The sequence below is a fragment of the Chlorocebus sabaeus genome, unplaced genomic scaffold (assembly GCF_047675955.1).
Source record: "Chlorocebus sabaeus isolate Y175 unplaced genomic scaffold, mChlSab1.0.hap1 unalloc_scaffold_95, whole genome shotgun sequence".
Taxonomy (NCBI): Eukaryota; Metazoa; Chordata; class Mammalia; order Primates; family Cercopithecidae; genus Chlorocebus; species Chlorocebus sabaeus.
In genome coordinates this window covers 277,620-295,855 of record NW_027328314.1, presented here as the reverse complement: position 1 = coordinate 295,855, position 18,236 = coordinate 277,620, and the positions used below count along the sequence as shown (strand labels likewise).

The following is an 18,236-nucleotide window of genomic DNA, read 5'->3' as shown; positions in this document are numbered from 1 at the left end:
GGGAAGTATACAGCTCAACGATTTTTTAGTCACTGCATAGAGTTCTGCAAGCATCACCACAATCTGCTTTTAGAACAGTTCCCTTGCGGTAAAGATCTCCTGCGTGCCCATCTGCAGCCAATCCTGGCTGTTGTCCTCAGGCCTAGACAACCAGCGATCTGCTTTCTGTCCGTATTGATGTGCCTTTTCTGCAGAATTGCTAGGTTGCAAATTTCACTTTGCTATGCAAAGAGTTAAACACAGGGTTACTATACAATTCATCAATTCCACTCCTAGGTGTACAGACAAGATAACAGAAAACATGTGTTCATGTAAAAAATTGTGCACAAAATGCATATAGTATCATTATTCATCAAAGTAAAAGAAAAAGTGGAAACAAAGGCTAGGCAAGGTGGCTCACACCTGTAATCCCAGCACTCGGGGAGGCTGCAGTGGGTGGATTGCTTGAGGCCAAGAGTTCCAGACCAGCCTGGGCAACATAACAAACCCATCTCTACAAAAAATACAAAAATTAGCCAGGCATGGCAGCATGTGCCTATGGTTCCAGCTACTTGCGAAGATGAGGTGGGAGGGTAACTTGAACTCAGGAGGCAGAGGTTGCAGTGAGCTATGATGACACCACTGTACTCCTGCCTGGGCAAGAGAGTGAGAAATCTGCCTCAAAATAAATAAATTAAAAGTGGAAACAACATAAACGTTCATCCATTGATGAATGGATAAACAAAACACGGTATATTCACATGGTGCAAAATTTTATTTATTTATTTATCTATTTATTTGGACACAGGGATTCACTCTGTCCCCCAAGTTGCAGTGCACTGGTGTGATTACAGTTCACTGCAGCCTTGGCCTCCTGGGTCCAAGCAATCCTCCTGCCTCAGCCTCCTGAGTAGGTGGGACTACAAGCATACACTATCATGCTAACTTTTAAAAATGTGTTCGTAGAGATGTGGACTTGCTATGTCGCCCAGGCTGGTCTCCAACTCCCGGCCTCAAGCAATCCTCCTGCCTCAGCCTACTAAAGTGCTGGGATTACACGGGTGAGCCACCATGCCTGGCCTATCTGAAATCTTTAACTGAAAAGTAAAAATGAACAAAAAATTTGGGCCCACAAAGACAGTTATTTGGTTCTACCAAAGGCGCCAAAGCAATTCAACATGGAAAGGAAAGCCTTTGCACCAAGTGGTTCAGGAACAATGGGGCATCCATAGGAGAAAGAAATTAACCTTAATCCAATCCTCACACCATAACAAAAAATTAATATGAAATAGAATTTACACTTAAACATACAAGATAAAATTTAAAAGTTTTCACAGATAAATGTAGGAGAGTGTCTTTTTTTTTTTTTTTAAACAGAGTCTCACTCTGTTGCCCTGCTGGGGTACAGTGGAACAATCTCGGCTCACTGCAAGCTCCATCTCTCTGGTTCAAGCAATTCTCCTGCCTCAGCCTCCCAAGTAGCTGAGACCACAGGCCGGTGCCACCATGCCCAACTAGTTTTTGTATTTTTAATAGAGATGGGGTTTCACCATGTTGGCCAGGCTTGTCTTGAACTCCTGAACTCAAGTGATCCACCCGTCTCAGCCTCACAAATTGCTGGGATTACAGGCATGAGCCACTACACTTGGGATTTTTTCTGCTGCCTCCATCACCTCTCTATGCAGTCACCACCACATCCTCTCTCAGGACTCCCACGCCCACTTAGGCCACCACACTGGGCATGAAAACTTCCTTTTCTTGGTTCTCTTTTTATCTTTTCTGTCTTTCTTTCTAGACAGGGTCTTGCTCTGTCTTCCAGACTGGAGTGCAGTGGTGTAATTACACCTCAGTGTAGCCTCCACCTACTGGGCTCCAGCCGTCCTCCTGTCTCAGCCTTCTAAGTGCTGAAATGTCCTTTTCTTATGTGCTCATGCCCATTAGTCAGGCTCAAAGGAACCCATGGAAGAAGTGCAGAACTGGTGGCACAAGGGACCCGAGCAGGTTTCCGTAGTGTAGTGGTTATCACGTTCACCTCACACGCGAAAGGTCCCCGGTTCGAAACCGGGTGGAAACAATTTCTTCTACTTTTCACCTTATTGCTTCAAATTTATTACACTGAAGGCTAGCCTAGAACACCCCATCGCTATCTCCACCTTGTTAAGGGGAAAGAGGGTATCTATTCCGTTGCCTTTCCACCTCAACCATTGGCACCTAGGAAGAACTGAAGGTACCTCACTTGCTGTGGACAACGGAGCCAGGGAAGTCCGCACAAAGCCCGTCCACTGGACGGCTGCCAAATGGAATCCGCGACCCAGGGTGTGGACCAAGGCGAGTTCCAACGAATCCACCTTTTGTAAGCCATGAGAGGACAAAATGAAGAAATCACAGCAAGCTGGCAGCGGTGGGATTCGAACCCACGCCTCCGAAGAGACTGGAGCCTTAATCCAGCGCCTTAGACCGCTCGGCCACACTACCTTTCTCCTGGGAGGTATTTATACGTTTTCCTTCGTTATACAACATCCCTAGGGGTCCCTCAGCCAACAAGGCCTTGGGGCGAATCCGCAGGGCATCGCAGAACCACCGCCTTCCAGCAGGATTCGCTGGGCCAGAGGCACCGGCTGGGAAACGACTCCACCAGCGCCCTGGCAGAGAAGATTCGCGAAGCGCAGTCCTCGGGATTTGCTTTGGGGGCCACTCAGAAAGTCACCCGGGACGGCCCTCTTTGGGGAGCCGGCGTGAGAGGAGGGGAAGCCTCCTACACTCTCACTTTACAGAAAGATAAAAACAAATAAACCAGGATAGACCCGTCAGTCGGGCGGCCGCGTAGTCCTGCAGCCGCCGCGCCGCACTCCACAGGCAGCAGCGCAGAGGGCGCGCTTCCGGGGAGAGCCACGGCCCGCGGGGTCCGTCCGTCCTTCAGTCCACAGCCCGGTCCGCTGGAGCGCGGCGCCCGCTCTGCCCGCATCCGCCCCGGCCGGGGGTTCCCGCCAGCCGTCCAGTCCGCCCCGCGGACCCCAGGCAGCCTTGCAGTGCACGGCCCCGCCGGGCTCAGTTCTGGGCTCGCGCTTCCACCGCCCCCGCCTGGCTCCCAGTTTCTTTGTCCGCCGGCGACACCAACCTGGTTCCCCCGAATCTCCGCCTCTTCTTCGCGCCCCCTCCCGCTCCGCCCAGTGCTTTGCTCTCCCCGTTCTCCGCCAGCCCGCAGCTGGGGGAGGCTAGACGAAGGGAGGGGAGGGGAGGGGAGGGGAGGGGAGGGGAGGGGAGAGGAAGCCAGGGCCGCAGCACCCGGGGGGGCGGAGGTCGACCTGAACTTCCAGTCGCTGCGCGGGCGGGAGTTCCGCGGGTCCCACGCGGCCACCTCCAGCCCCGCGCCGTCAGCGCCCACTTCATGAGCAACCTGAGCCCGCTGGAGGACAGCGAGGACTTCCGCGATCGCCGGGACGCCGCCCCCGGGGGCTGTGCCGGGACCTCCAGGGCCCGAGGCGGGCGGCCTGCACTCCTCGCCGCCGCAGCACCCACGCGGGACCCCGCCACCGCCGGGCCGCTCGCGGGGCAGCAGCGCAGGAGCAGCTCGTCCCATCGCAACGCGGGGCGCGACCTGTCCCACGCCGACCTCAGCACCAGGCAGCCCAGAGCTCGGCGGAGAAGCGGCTCGCGCTGTGGCAGGTCTGCGAGTGGATGGTCAAGAGCGTGCCCTGCTTCACGGATGAGGGCGACAGCAACAGCTCTGCGGGCCGGAGGAATTCACGTCCTCATCTTCTGTTCCCACACAGCAAGTTGACTGGCGCGCAGAACGAAGGAACTGGAAAAAGTGCTCGGGGGATGCTCGATCCAGAGGGCGGCAAGGGTGGGAGATGTCTTAGGACAAGAGCTGCATCCACGGACAACAGTAAATGCGCTCAGAGCCTAAGCCGAGCTGCCACGAACAAAGCACCTCTGCAGTCTAGCCAGGGGAATGCCGAGACAGCCCTGGACCCCAGTTTTCCAAATGGCCTGCAAGCCCTGGCTCTCACGGCAATGATGACTTTGATAGCTGGAGTACATTTCGCCCTCGAACTAGCTCAATTGCTAGTACTATTACTGGGAGACTGTCACCCATTATAGCCTAAGGAGACGATCTTGGAGACGGGGACGTGCATCCTGCAGGGTACCCGCCATCTGCGGCAAAGATGCCCCCTTCTCTACCCAGTCTGAGACAAGCAATCCTGAAACATGGAAAACTTTTTGGGTGATCTCAATCTTACCTCGTCACCAACATCATAAACTGTGTTGACCCAGTCGGCACCTGGCACCATGATGCAGCAGACACCATGCTACTCATTTGTGCCACCAAACACCAGTCTGAATTCACCCAGGCAAACTACAAAAAATAGACATAGGGCCGGTCCTCCATGAGCACTTTGTCCCATATGCCTATGCAAATGCTCCAGGACCACAAATCAAGTTTTGGAGCTGTGAGTAAAACTATGCAGTGGGACTCACAGAGGAGCTGCTGACTTCTGACTCTCCTTCCCATGAGATTGTGACACCAGCGGATCCTGGGGTAGCCCAAACCAACAGCCGGGTTCTCAGCCAGAACATCATGATGGGCATTAATGTGGTCATGGTTCTAATTCTGCAGTGGCTATGGCAGAATGAGCCTAGCCTTCTCCACCAGGGGAGGCTCCCAAGTGACTTGGACAGCATGCTCACTGAGCACTGGGATTGTGACATGGAATCCAAATTTTCATTTGGAATAACTTCATGGATGGAGACACACTGAATTTTAACCTTCACAATGTGTTGCCCAACCAAAGCACCCCCCACAGTGTCCAGAGGAGGCCACATAGCTGGGTGTGTTAGGCTGAGAATTAGTGAGCAGGCTATGCTTTTTTTTTCTGAGATGGAGTCTCCCTCTGTCGCCCAGGCTGGAGTGCGGTGGCACGATCTCGGCTCACTGCAGGAGTAGCGCCCAGGGCACTCATCTGCATGGGGTGGGGCAGAGGCACTGGTAAAGGTGTCTTCACTGGGGTCAGGTGGTGCACACCTGAGGTGTGGGGCATGGTGTTTCCCATGTGAGACGGGGCACGGCCATAAACTGCAGACGTCTGCTGAGCATGCCCAGGGTGCATATGGGAGCTGGCATGCCTCATTTTGTATCCAGATGCTTGGCTGACATGGCTGAATTAAGGCCCATCATGATATTCTGGCTCAGAACCTGGCTGTTGAGTTGGGCTACCCCAGGATCCGCTGGTGTCACAATGTCATGGGGAGGAGAGTCAGAAGTCAGCAGCTCCTCCAGGAGTCCGGCTGCACCGTTAGACGCGGACTCACAGCTCCGTAACTTGATTTGTGGTCCTGGAGCGTTTGCATAGGCATCTGGGGCAAAGGGCTCATGGAGGACCGGCCCTATGTCTATTTTTTGTAGTCTGGCTGGTTGAATTCACACTGGTGTTTGGTGGCACAGATGAGTAGCATGGCGTCTGCTGCATCATGGTGCCAGGTGCCGACTGGGTCGACACAGTTAATGATGTTGGTGACGAGGTAAGATTGAGATCACCCAAAAAGTTTTCCATGTTTCAGGATTGCTTGTCTCAGACTGGGTAGAGAAGGGGGCATCTTTGCCGCAGATGGCGGGTACCCTGCAGGATGCACGTCCCCGTCTCCAAGATCGTCTCCTTAGGCTATAATGGGTGACAGTCTCCCAGTAATAGTACTAGCAATTGAGCTAGTTCGAGGGCGAAATGTACTCCAACTATCAAAGTCATCATTGCCGTGAGAGCCAGGGCTTGCAGGCCATTTGGAAAACTGGGGTCCAGGGCTGTCTCGGCATTCCCCTGGCTAGACTGCAGGGGTGCTTTGTTCGTGGCAGCTCGGCTTAGGCTCTGAGCGCATTTACTGTTGTCCGTGGATGCAGCTCTTGTCCTAAGACATCTCCCACCCTTGCCGCCCTCTGGATCGAGCATCCCCCGAGCACTTTTTCCAGTTCCTTCGTTCTGCGCGCCAGTCAACTTGCTGTGTGGGAACAGAAGATGAGGACGTGAATTCCTCCGGCCCGCAGAGCTGTTGCTGTCGCCCTCATCCGTGAAGCAGGGCACGCTCTTGACCATCCACTCGCAGACCTGCCACAGCGCGAGCCGCTTCTCCGCCGAGCTCTGGGCTGCCTGGTGCTGAGGTCGGCGTGGGACAGGTCGCGCCCCGCGTTGCGATGGGACGAGCTGCTCCTGCGCTGCTGCCCCGCGAGCGGCCCGGCGGTGGCGGGGTCCCGCGTGGGTGCTGCGGCGGCGAGGAGTGCAGGCCGCCCGCCTCGGGCCCTGGAGGTCCCGGCACAGCCCCCGGGGGCGGCGTCCCGGCGATCGCGGAAGTCCTCGCTGTCCTCCAGCAGGCCCAGGTTGCTCATGAAGTGGGCGCTGACGGCGCGGGGCTGGAGGTGGCCGCGTGGGACCCGCGGAACTCCCGCCCGCGCAGCGGCTGGAAAACCGGGTCGACCTCCGTCCCCCGGAGCGCTTCGGCCCTGGGGTCCCCTCCTCTCCCGTCCCCTTCAGTCCCCTCCCCAAGCCGCGGGCGAGGCGGGAAGTGGGAGAGCACAGCACGGGGCGTGGCGGGAGGGGGAGAAGAGCTGGCGGAGACTCGCTCGGACTAGGTGGGTTCCGCGGGAGCCGGACAGAAACTGGGAGCCGGGCGGGGGCGGGGGAAGCGCGAGTCCAGAACTGAGCCCGGCGGGGCCGTGCACGGCGAGGCTGATCGGGGTCCGCGGGGCGGACTGGACGGCGGGCGGGAGCCCCGGGCCGGGGCGGATCCGGGCAGAGCGGGCGCCGAGCTCCCGCGGACTGGGCCGCAGACGGAAGGACGGACCCGCGGTGGCTCTACCCGAGGCGCGTCCGCTGCGCTGCTGCCTGTGGAGTGCGGCGCGGCAGCTGCAGGAATACACGGCCGCCAAACTGACGGGATCTGCCTTGGTTTATTTATTTTTATCTTTCTGTAAAGTGAGAATGTGGGAGGTTTCCCCTCCTCTCACCCCGGCTCCCCGAAGAGGGCCAATGTGGGTGACTTTCTGAGTGGCCCCCAAAGCAGATCCCTGCGCTTCGCGAATCTTTTCTTCCAGGGCGCTGGTCGAGCAGTTTCCCAGCCGGTGCCTCTGGCCCAGCGAATCCTGCCGGAAGGCGGTGGTTCTGCGATGCCCTGTGGATTCGCCCCAACGCCTTGTTGGCCCAGGGACCCTGGGGGTGTTGTATAAGGAAGGAAAAGGTGTAGACGGACCCCAGAACGGAGGTAGCGTGGCCGAGCGGTCTAAGGCGCTGGAATAAGGCTCCAGTCTCTTTGGAGGCGTGGGTTCGAATCCCACCGCTGCCAGTTTGTTGTGGTTTCTCCATTTTTGCCTTCATGGTTTACAAAAGAAGGAACTCCCCTTGGGCCCCCGCTTTCTCGGCCGGGAAACTCTCTCGGGTACGCTTCTTCGTCATCGGGAATTCCATTTGGCAGCGTGCATCCACCCATGGGATGGGCTTTGTGGGGAGTTCGTCGCGCTGGTGCCCACAGCAAGCGAGGTGGGTTCAGTTCTTCCCAAGTGCCAATCAATGATTGAGGCAGAAAGGCAATGGTTTAAATACTCTTGATAGCCTTTTCTCCTTATCCAGGTGGAGATAGCGGTGGGGTGTTCTAGTCTTCAGTGTAATAAATTTGAAGCGATGAGGTTAAAAGTAGAAGGAAATGTTTCCGCCCGGTTTCGAACCGGGGACCTTTCGCGTGTGAGGCGAACGTGATAACCACTACACTACGGAAACCAGCACATTTCGTTTTTGCCATCGTAATTAGTCAGCACACAAGGCTGCATTTTATTTCTCATGATAATTCTGAGCTTCTTCCGTGGGTCCCTTTGATCTTGGTAAAGGACGTTTCAGCACTTGGAAGGCTGAGGCGTGAGAATGGCTGGAGCCCAGTAGGTGGAGAGTGCGCTGAGCTATGATGGCAGCACTGGATTCCAGCCTGGGAGACAGAGCAAGACCCTGTCTCCGAAAAGAGAAAAGAGAGAAACAAGACAAGGAAGTGTTCGCGCTGGATGCGGTAGTATAAGTGGGTATAAGTGGGCATGGGAGTCGCGAGAGAGGGTGTAGAGGGACCTCAGAGAGACGTGACAGTGGCAGCGGAACCGCCTGGCGTTGACTGTGGGCATGGGGGTGGCACAGCCGGGATGCGCTGGCACCACTTTCTGAGAGAGGGGACGTTCAGAAGAAGCTGCCTGGGGAATGGGAGGCCATGAGTTCGGGTGTGGAGCTGGAGCTTGCGGGCCTGGAGAAAATGGAGTGGAAATGCAAAAGGAAATATTCTACAACACCGTTTTCATTGTTCTATTGTTTGGAAGAACTCTAACCTATATAAGCAGCCACTTGTGGGACATTTGGATTGTTACCAGGTTTTTTTTTTTCTTTCTTTTTTTCCCAATTGTAAATAATATCGCAAGATTATCCTTGTGGCTCAATCTCTGTATAACATCATAATGATTTCCTTAGGAGAAATATCTAGTGGAATTAATGGGTCAAATTTCTGTAACTTTTAAAGATACACATCAGCAAATCACTCTCCAGAAAGGTATTACCAGTTTCTAGTGATTTATCTTCCCACTTATTCTGGCGTAAGGCTTCATTCACTCAGCATAATGTTTTTGAGATTCCTCTACGTTGTTGAGTTTACCGGCAGCTTGTCCGCGCCCCCACCGCCTTTTTTTTTTTTTTTTTTTTTTTTTTTTTTTTTTTTTTTTGAGACGGAGTCTCACTCTGTCGTGCAGGCTGGAGCGGCAGTGGCGCAATCTCTGCTCACTGCAATCTCTGTCTCCCAGGTTCAATGGATTCTCCTGCTTCAGCCTCCCGAGTAGCTGGGATTAAGTTTGCTCCTTTTAGTTGGGAATAGTATCCCACAATTCCCTCCCTTCCTCCCTCCCTCCTTCCCTCCCTTCCTTCCGTCCTTTCTTCTTTCCTTCCCTCCTCCTTTTATTTTTCTTTTCTTATCTTTTCTTTCTCTTTCTCTCTCTCTCTCTCTCTTTCTTTTGTTCTGGGATCAGTTCTCACCCTGTCACGCAGGCCGGAGTGCAGGGCCCAGGACCAAGGCTCCCTGCAGCGTTGACTTCCCGGGCTCGAGGATCTGACTTCCCACCTCAGCTTCCTGATGAGCTGAAACTACAGGTGAGTGCCCACCGCTCTCTCTCTCTCTCTCTCTCTTTTTAAGAGATGGAGTTTCACCATGTTGCCCAGGCCCCAGGCTGCATTTCTTGTTGGTAGATATTTGGGCTCCACGTTTTTTTTCTTTTTTCTTTTTTTTTTTTTTTGCAATTATGGATAATGCTGCTACGAACATGTGTGCGCAAGTCTTCATGGATATATGCTTTTGGTAAACGCCTAGGAGTAGAACTTCTGCTCACAGAAGATGTGTATGTTTAGTTGGAAAAAAAAAAAACAAAAAAACTTTTGGCTGAGCCCCGTGGCTCACGCCTGTTATCCCAGCACTTTGGGAGGCTGAGGCAGGCGGATCATAAGGTCAGGAGATCGAGACCATCCTGGTGAACACGGTGAAACCCCGTTTCTACTAAAAATACAAAAAATTAGCCGGGCGGGGTGGCGGACTACAGGGTCGCAGCTATTTGGGAGGCTGAGGCAAGAGAATGGCGTGAACCCGGGAGGCGGAGCTTGCAGTGAGCCGAGATCCAGCCACCGCACTCCAGCCTGGGCGACAGAGCCAGACTTTGTCTCAAAAAAAATTTTGCCACAAAGTGGTTGTACTAGGTTGTACTATTTTCCTCCATCAACAATGTCCAAGCATTCTGGTTATTTTTTTAACTTCTAGGTGTTCTTGTGGGTATGTAGCATTTTCCTATGGTTTAAATTTGCATTTAGCTGATGAGGGATGACAATGTGCACGTTTTCATGTGTTTATGGACCATTTGTTTATCTTCCTTTGTGAAGTATCTCTTCAAATATTTTGTCCACTAAACGAACAATCCTCTCCCACTCCCTCAACTGCCAGTAAAACAACTGGCCTGGATAGTGGCTCAGCTTGTAATCCCAACACTTTGGGAGGCTGAGGTGGGCGGCTCCCCTGAGCTCAGGAGTTTGAGACCAGCGTGGGCGACATGGCAAAACCTGGTAGTCCACCTGTAATCCCAGTTACCCTACTGGGGAGGCTGAGGTGGGAGGATCGATTGAGCCTGGGAGGCGGAGGTTTCACTGGGCCAAATTCCCGCCACTGCACTCCAGCCTGGGTGACACAGTAAGACCCTGTCTCTCTCTCACACACACACACACACACACACACACAGAACTGAGTGGTTTAAACTGTATAATTTCAACACTTTGGGAAGCTGAGGCAGGGAGGATCCCTGGAACTCAGGAGTTCTGTGAGACCCCATCTGTACAAAAAATAAAAATAAAAAATTAGCTGAGCATGATGGCCTGGGCCTGTAATTCCTGCTACTTGGGAGGCTGAGGCAGGAGAATCGCTTGAACCTGGAAGGCAGAGGTTACAGTGAGCCGAGATCGTACTCCAGCCTGGGTGACAGGGCAGGACACCATCAAATTAAAAAAAAAAAAGACACTCTTCTGTGTGTGTTTTTTTTTTCCTGAAACTTTTAAATTTTAGCTTCTATGTTTAAGTGTAAATTTTATTTTATATAACTTTTTTGTTTTGGTGTGAGGTTGGGATTAATGTTAATTTCTTTCCCCTATAGTTGTTTCCAAACCATTTGTTGCAAAGACTTTCCTTTCCACATTGAATTGTTTTGGTGCCTTTGGTGAAAATCAAATAACTGTGTATTTGTGGGCCCAAATTATTTTTTTGTTCATTTTTGCTTTTCAATTAAAATTTTCAAATAGGCCAGACATGGTGGCTCACTCTTGCAATCCCAGCACTTTGGGTGGCCAAAGCAGGCAGATCACATGAGCTCACAAGTTGAAGACCAGCCTGGGCAGTATAGCAAAACCCATCTCTACAAAACATAAAAAATTGGCCGGGCATGGTAGTGTGCACCTGCGGTCCCAGATACTCGGGTTACCTGGGAGGCTGACGTGGGAGGATCACTTGAGACTGGGAGGCAGAGGTTGCAGTGAGTCAAGATGGTGCCACTGCACTCCAGCCTGGGTGACAGAGTGCGACCCTGTCACAAACAAACAAACAAACAAAATATAAAAATAAAATAAACCGCCGTAACAAAGAGACCTGAAATACCATAGCTTAAATTAGAAATTAAATAAAAGTTATTTATCCCTTAAAAAAATTCAAATAGGCCAGTCATAGTGGCTGCCCTGTGCAATCCCAGTGCTTTGGTAGGCTGAGGCTGGAGAATCACTTGAGGCCAGGAGTTGGAGACCAGCCTGGGCAATATAGCAAGACCCCATCTCTGCAAGAAAAGGAAAAAAAGTTAGCTGGGCATGCTGATGCATGCTTGTAGTCCCAGCTAGTTGGGAGGCAGAGGCAGAAGGATTGCTTGAGCCCAGGAGTCTAAGGCTGCAGTGAGCTGTAATCGCATCACTGCCCTGCAACCTGGGTGACAGAGTGAGGCCATGTCTCCAAAATAAATAAATAAATAAATAAATAAATAAATAAATAAATAAATGTTTAAAAAGATTTTTAATATACCAGTCACATGGATGTTAGTATAATGAACAACTATAAACCACCAATATTTCACAATCAGTAAAATCTTGTGAATTTAGCTTTACATGTATATTTTTTGCTGAAATGTTTAAAAATAAATATAATCATTATATAATTTCATCCCTAAATATTTCAGTATAGCATCTTTAAAAATGATATAGGCAGGGTGCATTGGCTTACACCTGTAATCCCAGCACTTTGGAAGGCTGAGGTGGGCGGATCACTTGTGGTCAGGAGTTGGAGACCAGCCTGGCCAATGTGGTGAAACCCCGTCTCTACTAAAAATACAAAAGTTAGCCACGTGTGGTGGCGCACGCTGGAATCCCAGCTACTTGGGAGGCTGAGACAGGAAGATCACTTAAACCTGGGAGGTAGAGGTTGCAGTGAGCTGAGATAATGCCACTGTACTCCAGCCTGGGGCCAGAGTGAGACTCCATCTCAAAAAATAATAATAATAATAATAATAAGATACCTTTTCCTACACAGCCACGTTTCAATTATCTTATGTTACAAAACAACCACTTCAATTGATTTTTCAACCTGCACTTTTTGCCTTTACCCACACACAGCCAGTCCAAAGAATACAGAGTACAGTTCAACCACTGGAAAGGAGAGAGTTGCAGAGCCAGAGAGTAGCTCAGAGACACAGCATAGCTAAGTGAATGTGGAGGTTCACTTGAACACAAACACATAGAAACCAATTAGTTGGCTGATTTTCTTGAATACAGGCAAATGTAGGGTTTGTAGAAGAAAAAGAGGAGAAAGGAGAGAAGCACCACAGCCCATCTTGAAACAGGGAGTCTTTTTTCTCCTGTGGGTAAGTTGCTTGGCTAGAGTTTGTCACAAGTTTATGTCTGGGGACTGCCCAGAATGGGTTGGTTGAGCTCGTTGGGAAACGATTTAATTGTTTATAATTTCCCCAAAAATACTTAACTCTGCAATGCTTGCAAAGTGAAGGTTGTGTCTGCACCATTTTTTACCATTATAATTATTCAGAAATTAACATAACCTTTTGATTTTCACTCAAGTGTACAACCAAAGCTACAGAACAGAATTCAGCAGTTTCTTTTATTTCTCAAACACAAAGCAATTTCCAGTTGTTTAAGGGTGGTAATATAGTTTGTATTCATGTCCTCATCAAAATGCATTTTGAAATGTAATTCCCAGTATTGGAGGTGGGGCCTGGTGGGAGGTTATTGGATCATGAGGTTGGATTTCTGATGGATGGTTTAGCACTGTGGCCTTGGTGCTGTCCTCCCAATTATGAGTTCTCCCCGATATGGTTTTTAAAAGTGTGTGGCACCTCCCGTCTCACTCTCTCTTGCTCCGCTCTCACCATGTGATGTGCCTGCTCCCTCTTTGTCTTTTGCTGTGATTGGAAGCTTCCTGAATCCTCGCCAGAAGCAGATGCTGGCGGAATGCTTCCTGCACAGGCTGCAGAGCCATGAGCCAATGAAGCCTCTTTTCTTATCAATTACCCAGCCTCAGGTATTTCTTTATAGCAATGCAAGAACAGCCTAGCACAGGGAGTATTCAGAAATACAAATTAGTTTAGCATATTGATCTTGTACCTTGCAACCTTGCTAAAGTCACCACACACACACACATAATATGCATTCTAGTAGCTCTTTGTAGCTTCCATTGGACTCTGTTAGCTCTAGTATTAGTTCTAGTAGCTCTTGGTAGATTCCATTAGATTTTCTCCATAGATATCATGTCCTTGTGAATAATGACAGTTTTACTTCTTTCTAACCTAGATGCCTTTAATTTCTTTTTCTCACTTATTGCACTGGCTAGAACCTCTAGTGCTATGTTGACTGGAAGTGGCTAGAGTCAGCATCCCTGGCTGGCTCCTGATCTTGGGGAAAAGCGCCCTGTGTTCCACCATTGAGTGCGATGTTAGCTGTAGGATTTTCATTAACGCCTCTTATTGGGTTGAGAAAGTTCACTGCTGTTTCTTGTTACCTGAGAACTTTTATCACAGATGGATATTCAATTTTGTCAAATGCTGCTTTGCGACTGCTGGGATGATCCTATGGCTTTTCTTAGTTTGTTAATATGGTGAATGTCATTGATAGATTTTTCAAATGTTGGACTGACCTTGATCAGTAGCTGAGATCACGTACGTCATGCATTTGTTTCTTTTTTCGGTGCCTGTGTCTCCCATTGGGTGGAGGGCAGGGAGCTTGCTTGATTTGGTCCCGCTGTGCCCCTGGAATGCTGGCAAGAGTGCTGCTCAGTGCCAGCTCCAGGCAGAGCCGGGGCAACGCCTTTATCAGCTGATGAGTGACTCTGGAGGGACAGGGACGGACGGACGCAGCGCAGCACTCGCCACAGTCGCAGGTGGCCTCCGTGCTTCTAAAGCCATGAGCGTTTTCAGTTCCCACCTTTGTCAGTTCCCTGAAGCCTCAACAGAGTGGACCTGAACTATGACACCTCCTCCAGTTCCCTCCTGCCTCCTGAGCCTCAGTCTGACTCTCCTCTTCCTCTACCTTTCTTTTGTTTATTTATTTAATTATGTATGTATGTATGTATGTATGTATGTATGTATGTATGTATGTATTTAATTTATTTATTGAGACAGAGTCTCACTCTGTTGCCCAGGCTGGAGTGCGGTGGCGCCATCTGGGCTCACTGCAAGCTCCGCCTCCCGGGTTCCCGCCATTCTCCTGCCTCAGCCTCCCAAGTAGCTGGGACTATGGGCACCTGCCACCATTCCCAGCTAATTTTTTGTATTTTTAGTAGAGACGGGGTTTCACCGTGTTCGCTAGGATGGTCTCAATCTCCTGACCTCATGATTTGCCCGCCTTGGCCTCCCAAAGTGCTGGGATTACAGGTGTGAGCCACCGTGCCCGGCCTACCTTTCTTAAATGTTGGAATTCCACAGACAAGGGCCTGACCTCTGTTCTCATGGTGCTCTCTCCCTGGGCGGCATCGTCCACCACCGTGGCTGCAAAGACTATCCGTGTCTCTCCCTGTTATCCCTAGCTCCCGTCTCTCACTTGACCTCCTCCCTCCCTACCTTCCTTCTTTATTTCTTCCTTTCCCTTACATATTATTTGTCTGTATGTGTGGTGAGATCAATTAAAATCTACTCTCTTAGCAATTTTCAAGAATACAATATTTTTATTATACTCACCATGTTGCACAACAGATCTCTCTTGAATCTTTTCTTCCTGTCTAACTGAAATTTTGTATCCTGACCATCTTCCTTTATCCACCCCTCCCCACCACCCAGCCTCTGGCAACCACCATTCTATTCTCTGCTTCCATGAGTTACACTTTTTAGCCTCCACATAGGAGTGAGGTCGTGCGGTATGTCACTTAACACGTCCCCCAGGCTCGTCCACGTTGTCACTAGTGACAGGACTATCTTCTTTTTAAGACTGAGTGGTGCTCTGTTGTGCACATCCCCTACATTGCCTCCACCCACTCCTTCTCTGATGGCCACTTGCTTTGCTCACGTATCTGGGCTATTGTGAATAGTGCTGCAGTCAACATGGCGGCATAGACATCTCTTGGGCAAACCGAGGATATGATACGGATACTTCCTCTGTCATTTCCACTCCAATTTCTCCAGGCCCTGAAGCTCCAGCTCCACGCCCAAACTCATGGCCTCCCATTCCTCAAGCAGTTTCTCCCAAATGTCCCCTCCCTCAGAAATGGTGCCAGCACATCCCTGCTGTTCAATCCCCATGCCCACCGTCAACCCCAGACAGTTCCGCTGCCACCGTCTCCCTGTCTGCCATGCCCCCTCGTCAGGTCTCCCATGCCCCCTTATGCTACCACATTGGGCATGAAAACTTCCGTTTCTTTTTTCTCTTTCTTTTCCTTTGAGACAGGGTCTTGCTCTGTCTCGCAGGCTGGAGTGCAGTCATGCAGTCACAGCTCAGTGCAGCATCAACCTCCCGGACTTAAGCAATCCTCCCACCTCAGCCTCTGCAGTAGCTGTGCCTGGGGACAAAGATTCCCGGGCTCAGCCCACTCTCAGATTCATGGGGAGACAGAACTGAGACTGACAGCTGGTTCCTCTCCCTCTCTCGTGAGGACACAGTGAGACGGCAGCTGGGCATAAATCAGGAAGAGGATCCCTACCAAGAACTCCACTGTGCTGCACCCCGATCTAGACTTCCAGCCTGCAAAACTGTGAGAAGTTAGTGTTCATTGTTTCAGCCGCCCAGCACCTGGTATCGTGTTATAGCAACCTGTACCAAGACAAGGGCTCTCAGCTGGGGAGACAGAAACTGATCTGGAGCCTGCACTCCACCCGGGGAGGGGAAGATGCCTGTCGACCTGGACAGAGGGCCAGGACAGAGGCAGCGCCTGGGCTGCAGTGACCCTTGCTTGCCGCTTCTGCTCAGGGGCAGTGGGACAGGATCGCAGAAGGTTCCAGAATGCATGTTGGGCGAGCGGTAGTCCCTGCAGAGTTTGGGGTAACATGCACAGAGGAAGAAATGGTGGAAAAGCAGCAACAGGATGGCTTTAGGGCAGGGAGCTGCTGGGAGGTGGCAGACAGTGGGCAGTGGCACGAGATGGTCCAGCGAGGCGCCCCCTGACATGGGAGTGCCATCATGCGCTGCACAGCGACCTTCCAGGCAAGGAGGGACACATGCAAGACAGTGGTCCGTGATTGTGACGGAGCTGAACAACTCCTATGGCCTCGTGATGTCATAGCCGTACTGTCGTAGAACAGACGTCACTTGGAGTGACGGGCTATGCCACCCAGCCTAGGGGTGCAGGAAGTACACCGTCTAGGCTGGTGTGAGGGCAGTCTGTGATGTTCACGCCAGGAACCACCTAACAACCATTTCTCGGACTCGGACTGCATCCTTGTTAAGGGGCCCGTGACTGTATGTCTCGGGAAGCGACATGTGACTGCTGTCTCGCCCTGCACTGACTGCCCAGCGAGCGCTCAGAATGCATTAGATATGGGGTGGACAGAGGAGGAGGACAGCACCGGCGCCCAGACAACAACAGCCCTTGGAATCACCATTTCCTGGACCAAGGGACCTCCCCAGCCACCCACACCAAAGCCTAAAATCTCATACCTCCTCTCTCTAAAGCTGGGGTCTGCAGGCTTTCTCTGCAATGGCCATGTACAGAAACTTTTCGGTTTTGTCGGAAGGACCCACGTCTGCCCTTTTAGTGCCAAAGCCAGCAAAGATGGCACATAACGAGAGGGAGAGGCTGTGTGCCGACGGAACTTCACTCACAGACACCAACATTGGAATTTCATCTAATTTTCACATGTCATGAAATATTATTCTTTTAATCTTTTTAAGCAGTAAAAAGTGTAAAAAATGTTCTTAGCTCACTGGGCAGTAGAAAAATAGCTTGTAAGCTGGATTTGGCTGGAGGGTAGTTTGCTGACCAAGGGAAAGGGAAAAAAAACAAACTTGCTCCAACCAACCTCTCTCTCCAGTCCCATGCAGTCCCAGTTCCCTTTTTTTTTTTTTTTTTTTTTTGTAACCACACCATTATCCCCACCATTAATTTTTCTCACTTTTGACTTGTTTTTCTGTTACGTAGGTCACTGTTCTCTCCATTGAAACTCCACCATTACCATGTGCTCAATTCCCAAACACATTTGGGTTTCTTTGTGGGTTCTGTGGATTCAGTTCCACTCCATTGATCTTCTTGGTTCTTCCTGCCCCAGAACCAAAGTTATTACAGTTAGTAATACATGGAGGCTTGTCTTTGTGCAGGTATCTTTGTACCGGGATTTTCAGAAGACTTTCCTAGCCCTGGAAGGCTGGTTTAAAAGAAAGGTTTCTTTCCTGTCTGTAGTTCCTCCCAAACTGCCCTCTAGAAGGTGAACCCCTTGTGCTCCCACAAGCGGGGTGCTAGGCCCCCAGTTTCTTGCCCTTGGTGGGTTCTATAAATCATTGCAACGTTGGCAATTGGCTAAGCAAGAAATGTCTTACTACTGTTTTAATTGAGTATATTTTTTATACATCCACTTATTTTGTTCTGTGAATTGCCTGTTCATATCCTTTGCTATTTTCCCCCTATGCAGGTTTTAATGGTTTAACCAATTTTTAGGAGTTCTTTACCCGTATTTAATATGTAAATATAAATATTTACTTATTCTAGACATTTGTTATATTTTATATGTAATGTGTATATTATCTCCTAACCTTTATATGTGTTGCAAATATTTTCACTGAGGTTGTCCCTTACTTTTTTTTTGAGATAAGGTCTCACTCTGTTGCCCAGGCTGGAGTGCAGTGGTGTGATCTGTGCTCACTGCAACCTCTGTCTCCCAGGTTCAAGAGATTCTCCTGCCTCAGCCTCCTGAGTAGCTAGGACTACAGGTGCCCACCACCATGCCCAGCTAATTTTTGTATTTTTAGTAGAGAGAGGTTTCGCCATATTCGCTGTCTGGTCTTGAACTCCTGACCTCAAGTGATCTGCCCACCTTGGCCTCCCAAAGTGCTGGGATTACAGGTGTGAGCCACTGCGCCTGGAAGTCCCTTAATTTTTAACAGTGATAAAGTTAAACTGTAACACCTGGTTTGTCACTGTCTTCTGCCCTTGGCTGTAAGCCTATGACCTGCTGCTCACCTGTCTGCTCACCACTGCACCCCGAGAGCCTGTCTGTCCTTCCTCGTGGCTGCCACAAAAGCCACAGGCCG

The 18,236-nt window shown here is 50.6% G+C and overlaps 4 non-coding genes and 2 pseudogenes across 4 annotated transcripts; 3 read left to right on the top strand and 3 right to left on the bottom strand.

Annotated features, from left to right (window-relative positions):
* The first annotated feature begins 1,980 nt into the window (after positions 1 to 1,980).
* TRNAV-CAC (transfer RNA valine (anticodon CAC)) lies at positions 1,981 to 2,053 on the top strand. Its single transcript has one exon. It is a non-coding gene; the product is annotated as a tRNA-Val (tRNA).
* A 319-nt stretch (positions 2,054 to 2,372) lies between these two features.
* TRNAL-AAG (transfer RNA leucine (anticodon AAG)) lies at positions 2,373 to 2,454 on the bottom strand. Its single transcript has one exon. It is a non-coding gene; the product is annotated as a tRNA-Leu (tRNA).
* A 913-nt stretch (positions 2,455 to 3,367) lies between these two features.
* On the top strand, positions 3,368 to 4,741 carry LOC140711400 (forkhead box protein O1 pseudogene; annotated as a pseudogene).
* A 100-nt stretch (positions 4,742 to 4,841) lies between these two features.
* On the bottom strand, positions 4,842 to 7,421 carry LOC140711399 (forkhead box protein O1-like; annotated as a pseudogene).
* On the top strand, positions 7,230 to 7,311 carry TRNAL-AAG (transfer RNA leucine (anticodon AAG)). The gene has a single exon. It is a non-coding gene; the product is annotated as a tRNA-Leu (tRNA).
* A 248-nt stretch (positions 7,422 to 7,669) lies between the features above and the next one.
* TRNAV-CAC (transfer RNA valine (anticodon CAC)) lies at positions 7,670 to 7,742 on the bottom strand. Its single transcript has one exon. It is a non-coding gene; the product is annotated as a tRNA-Val (tRNA).
* Between the last annotated feature and the right edge of the window lie 10,494 nt (positions 7,743 to 18,236).